Below are 6,461 nucleotides of genomic sequence, written 5' to 3' on the forward strand. Positions count from 1 at the left end.
CAAATTTAAGGTAATTAAGCGGAGCAAAGATCACGGTAGAATCGAGCAGGAAAAAAGCGTTACAGAAAGAGTTTAAAATTGAGCTACACTCGCCTCCGAGAATAAAGTAATATGTAAACACACACAAAAATTCTGCTTAGCCATGTTTGTAGAGAAAGTTGGAAATTAGAGAACTGACATGGGCCTTTGTGTCTAGTTTACTTTTGCCGCTGTTCTTCAATGCGTCAGTTTCAAGACATGTGATTTTGCTTTAATACAACATAACTTATCTTACGAGACCGGGTTTCTTCACAGCTCTCGTTGCTCAACCGCCTAAGTTGCTAAGTTTTTTTAATCAACTGCCACCAGCCTTCATTTTTCAGAACGGCTAAATAATTTCAATTTTTAAAATCGCAAACAAGACATGCGTACCATACCACTGTTGCCATATTCAAGCGTGAACACGCATATTTACAGTTTTCTATTAATATTTATTACACGTACTGGCTAGGTGTGTCAACAATCGATTTCGCATGCAGTTTATACCAGCCCGGCTGTTAGCCTTTTTTTTGTCGCAATTCAAGGAGGTTTGACGATTGAGTAGTTCGAACGGCATTAGGTGTAACCAGGTGCCAGTGAATCGTTGTAATTGTGCCAGTGGCTTTAGGTCGCTGGCCTGCTGTATCCGTTTGAACAAATGTGGATGTCTGCTGTTATCGACTTCCAGCAAGGTGAGAAACAGGGAATAGGCACACCGATGAGTTTTCGATAAGATTAAGGTGCTATGGCTGGATGCTATTTCACTATGCGGTTGGCATTGCATTAACGGATCGATAATACAGCGGCATACGCGCAGAGGGAAGGTTTGAAGTAGTGGTATTCTGCGAAAACTTTGGAACAGTCGTATACACGATGAGTATCCCCAGATATGGGGCGCCTTTGTTTTAGATATCTACAGCCGCCTAAGCCGGTTTCAATCCTGGTTTAGACTAAGTGGTAAAAGGTACGGAAGCAAGCATCTACATTATGAAAGACCTTTCGGTTAAAGGGGGAAAAGTTTTTTCTCTTGTCAAAGGAAAAGCATTTATGGAGTTCGAAAGATGCTCAAAAAACCCGTTGTCTAGCTAATTTAGAAGAGGCATAATCATTAGGTCGAAATAGACCACTGACAACGAACTTATACTTCTCTATATGACAGCTGTCCCGAGACTTAAGAAGCCTATTGTGCTAATCACGGAAAGGTAAAAGGCGTTAAGTTATCCATATATTGAGTTGTGGAAAAAGGTATTTATCATTTTTAAGCCAAAATTGAAGCAAATATCTTCTCTTACTAAAATAATATTACTAAACTAGCTATGTGCGATCTTGATCGAATATTTTCCGCCATTTTTCTAGTGATGTTACAATTCCATCACTCTAGAACTTCTGTAACTGCTCGGCGAAAAATTGTGACAACTGATTTCTGCATCCTTTTATTGAAACTGAATTAGTATTATTAAGGGAGTTTATCTATAGAGACGGAAACCAATGACAGCCTGATAACGCACGGTACGGATTATACAGTAGAGGCATTAAAATCTATTATCCGAGTTCTCTCAATTTTTCCGGGACTCCAAAAACGTATATAGCCTGGCGTTGTCATGATGGAAGACGATGCTTTTTCTGCTCGCTGGTTCCGGTCGATTTTTTTCAATTGTTTGTTTGTTGTAATCCTGTTAATTGTTGCCCACGAAGATTGAAATCAATAATTTTACGAGGTGGCAGCAACTCATAATGCATAATTCCGTTCCAATTTGTCCAAGCGTATTGCATTACCTCCTTTGGCCTCAGTTTGGGCTTTGGGAGTGGAGCCCGTTTTTTGTTTTTTTTTTTACATTATTATTAAGTGCTTTGAAAATTTCGTTGTCTTTGTAGAATTTTGCAGGTAAAAATGCGATCGAATACATTCCTTTGCATCGGTTCGTGCGGGTGTAAATAACAAGTTTGTTTATATCCAGAGTTTTTTCAAATGGTTTGGAACTGTTTTATGGTAGATGTTTAATTCTTTAGTGACATTATGATAATCGCGTGTCGGTCTTGCTCTACGAGAAGCATTTTTGACACAGATAGTTCGAAAACGAAAGCGATAGGACTACCCTTGGACCTTTTTCTTCGACAACGTATTTTGGTCGTAAACGAAACAATTTTTTACGGGTGTGGGCACCGTTTGTGTCTTTTTGGATCTCTTTACAATTCGATTACGATAAAGACAAAGATAAAAATAATGCCAATGCCGACGCGGCTCGTTTTTCCTGAGGGATGTGATTTCAAAGCCGCCTAGTTAGAAAAAAGATAACCCATATTACAAGTTGTTGCTCTTCTGTTCTTCCTCGATAAGGATTTTGGCTCTTGCTGATGAGAAAAGCTTTACAAATCTGCCTTGTTTTGCCATGAATATATGCAAAGATTGAGAAATCAAATAAAATACCTTGGTACGATAGGCGAGCCAAGTAGGGATGCCCTCATATTTTTTGCATGTACTGATTTATAGGATGCAGCCATACAACAAGCGTTCCATCATTGCACAGGTCGGAAGGCAATAAGCGGCTTCCGAGTCTTTGAATCAGTATTTATGCAGTGACATCGGTCTTCGCCGCCAAATGTTCGCTACAGCCCGTGAGCGTCGCATTATAACATGGCGTCAGATCACAGGGCGGAAACCGTGCGAGCTATATACGATATGGCTCATCGCTTTGCAAATCTATCAACTTCTCTACTGCAATATAACGCACCGCCGACCAACTTCATGGCAAATCTCGCTTACGGAATGATTCATAGTCTAGGTACGATAGCTGTGCTATCGTAATAAACGTAGGGATGAATATCAAGCAGTTACACACTGTTAGATCGCGTGTTTATCGTCGGATTTTGCTTATGGCATTGTTGTCTCGATGTCAACTTTCTGAGGTTTTCGTGAAAGGGACTCTTATCGATTTCCGGGGGGTGCATATCTACCTAAGCAGACCTGCCTGCATACGAGCCTTTCATTCGATCACTATCTGTGCGGATGAAATCAACTCACTTGGATCGAGATGATTCTATCACTTTGCAGCAGGTCATTGCCTGTAGTAGAGAGTGGGACGAATTTGACGTTTGAAACAGCAGAAGAGAAGACGGGAGAAAGAATAGCTTCTGATTAGAAGTTGGAAAGAAACCCCTCTAGCGAGTCTCAAATCGAGTTGATGCCCAGTGTAGAAAAGATCAGCGAAGGGGAATCGCGGTTTAATAAATGTACCTTATGTGTTGCGTACCTAAAGGTGGACACTGGGATAATGCGATTTGAAATTGTCGATGAGCAGCTAAAGGTATTTGTTAAACCAATATTTTTATTATTACATATATATATATTGGTTATTACATATATATATATATACATTATGTATTATGGGAATATAACGATACATTGAGTACTTGCGCGCGGGAAGAACCGTGTTTGAATAGTCCCGCCATATATGCAGTCACATGACTCGCTTAGAACTCGCTGTTCAGATCTAACGTAGCCTGTGTTCGAAACCTCAAAGTATAGAAACCCGCTAACCATGCGATTTAAGACAATTTCCGCTTGTAACGAAAATAAGACCTCTTGATAGGGAATGGAATACTCGTTATGGGCGGTATATATAGTAATAAACATAATAAAAACTGCTCCTTGGTATGTGCGGAGTTCCCCTAAAGCTATCCTAGGTTCTTCTGAATCTATTCTAGGTAACGCGACCGATGTTTTGAGTTTAACATTCGGTATCGTCGTTACGCATTCAATCAAGAGGTAGTGCGACCTAGGGTGTCGGTATGACAGATTACCAAAGACCATTACACTTTAGAATTAAGGCGCACGTTAGAACAAACGTCACGTTCAAAGATAGCTCACTCACGCATGATAACAGAATATCACCGTCATCATATTGCTGTTCCCCGCCGGTAGCAAAATTGCATTTTACACTTTGTCTCGCTTGTCAACGAAATAAAACCAGCCCACGCTTCTAATTATATTATCCTTAGCAGCACTAAGGGCGTACAATGAAAAAGAATCTACCATAACAGAAAGGAGAAAGCAAATGGCGAAGAGCATGAGGTGCGATGTTTTCGAATGCATTTGGTGCTCTTGTTAACCAAACAGTTTGCTAAGGTCATTTTTTGTACTCTGTTATATACGCTGTATGTAACGGCACTAAATGCCATCTGATACAACTAGTCAAACCACAAACAAAGTCTTTTTCTTGGGATTAGAATCAGCATACTACTGCACACTTCTGCAAATATAAGCGCACTTGAAGCTTAGTCTTAGAACAGAATGGCTTACAAAGTGAAATTACGTCTACCAAATAAACGGATCATAAATGTAATTTTAGGGTAAGTTAGGTAGTCATAGAGCTAGCTAAACATAATAAGTGTCCATTGAAATTAGCAAAAAGCGACCTATCTCTGGTGAACTGTTTTTGTAACATTTCTTATAATATATACATATATATATATATGTAATGAAGAGGCAATTATCCGGCTTAGTACTTATTTTTATGATTAATATCTTCTCAATATTTCTATAATACGTGTCCAAGTTTAAGTTTCTTGTAGTTTAGGCTTGTTCTTCTAATTGTGCTTTAGCCTTGTTATTTGGTACCAAATCCTGAAGGTGTCTGATGCTAACAAACGCTTCTTTTCACTTGTGCATGTATCTATAGTCACCGGGAAGAGTCCAATCGAGCCATGGACGGATGACATCGAAAGATGACAAGTGAGACCACCCAGATATTTCAGTGACTATCGGATGGCTGTCCAGCCATCCGATATTGTTTTTGTCTATTTGCGGTAGTTACTGCCTCGTTGAAATACTACTTCATCATAAAAACGTTATGCCGTTGACGTTGCCAGCACCTGTCGTATTTTTTGACTCATCAGTAGACGACTTTTCTTCAATCTCCCCCTTTCGTCTTCGCCATGATCGGATATTTCGCTACTTATTTTCAGTGGTTACCAATGGCTAGTATTGGCAGCAGTAACGGAAGAAGATAGGACTGGGCGGTCAAGGGGCCCACGAGCAGTTTCAATGAAAGTAATACAACGAACTAGCCCGAGTAGACGAGTTCTTTCACAACATCGATGTTACCCCCCCCCCCCCACACACACAAATATACGTACGTAATGATCGAGATGGCATTCTACAGGTTTTACAGATGGACCGTGTAACTGACGATCTCGCTCTACTTCTGGCTATATATAAGTTTCATTTCTGCAATACCATGGAACGAGCTAAGTCACGCTGCAGCAAGTTGCGCAGCTTCGTTCGAGTATTATATATATATTATTATACTTAAAGCAACATTTACAGTATCACATTAATATAAATACATTCGTTATGTTCTAAATAATCTTATGGTTGCTCCACATTCTACAATTCTCTTCTTCTATGGATGTAGGTCGATAACGTACTGGCTTCAGAAGAACGTCATTAAGTCTAATGAGTAGGATCAGTCTATTTTTACCGTTTGTTGATGAACTTGTCCGTCGTAGAATAGTTGTATTTACTAGTCAGAATACAGGTCGTTTGCCATAATACTATAGGATTACTAGCCGACCTGCCTTCCATATACGTTCTATCGATAACGCGATCATCGATATTTAAATACTCATATATCATAGACCCTCGTCACGTGTGTAGGTAACAGGATCGTGTAGCCATGCCTCTGTGTGCGCTTTATCTATCCTTTGCTATGGCATTCTATTCGAAAATGCCGAAAAGAGAATCTTCAGAAGATACTTTGCCTGCATCTACCACATCAGTAACGTTAGCATGAGAACAGAAGTGTGATAGCATGCAGGAAGTTCCATGCTTTATGTATTGTAAATGATGCATATTTCGTGAACGTCTTCATATGTCTTTTTCTGACGAGGCCTTCTTGCCGCCCTAGTCGCCTTTGCCTCTCTCCTTAGCATCATTCTCTAGAAATCAATCGCGTTAGCATGACGTCAACCCGATGGTAGGGTCAGACCTCAGCTAGGCTGACTATGTACGAAGTAATTTTTTTGCGCAAACGAGAGAAAACGTTGAGAACAAAGAGGCTGCGTAAACGAAGCACAGAACCTATTGTGTCATAAAGTGCACTCACTTACGGTATAACACATTCTCTAGTGGTTCTGAATCTTGACTTAGGTCTTGAGGAATATAAAAAACAAATGCTCACCCTCGACGCTAGCGAGTGAGGAGATGAATTGTAAAAGGCCTTCGTTGAAAGTAAGCTCGAAAATGAAGCCTGTTTTATAATTCCTTCTATCTAATATCAGATAATAAGATCACTATTTTAAAGGTTCATAAAAGGATTACAGTAGTTTAAACGGCAGATCAGAGAATAAGCACGAGTATAAAGGCGGTAATGAAGTATACCGTGATACACGAAACTCTAAATATGATCAGATTAATTCAAATTTCAGTGAGTAGCTTGACTTGC

The sequence above is a fragment of the Varroa jacobsoni genome, unplaced genomic scaffold (assembly GCF_002532875.2).
Source record: "Varroa jacobsoni isolate VJ856 unplaced genomic scaffold, vjacob_1.0 scaffold_517, whole genome shotgun sequence".
NCBI lineage: Eukaryota > Metazoa > Arthropoda > Arachnida > Mesostigmata > Varroidae > Varroa > Varroa jacobsoni.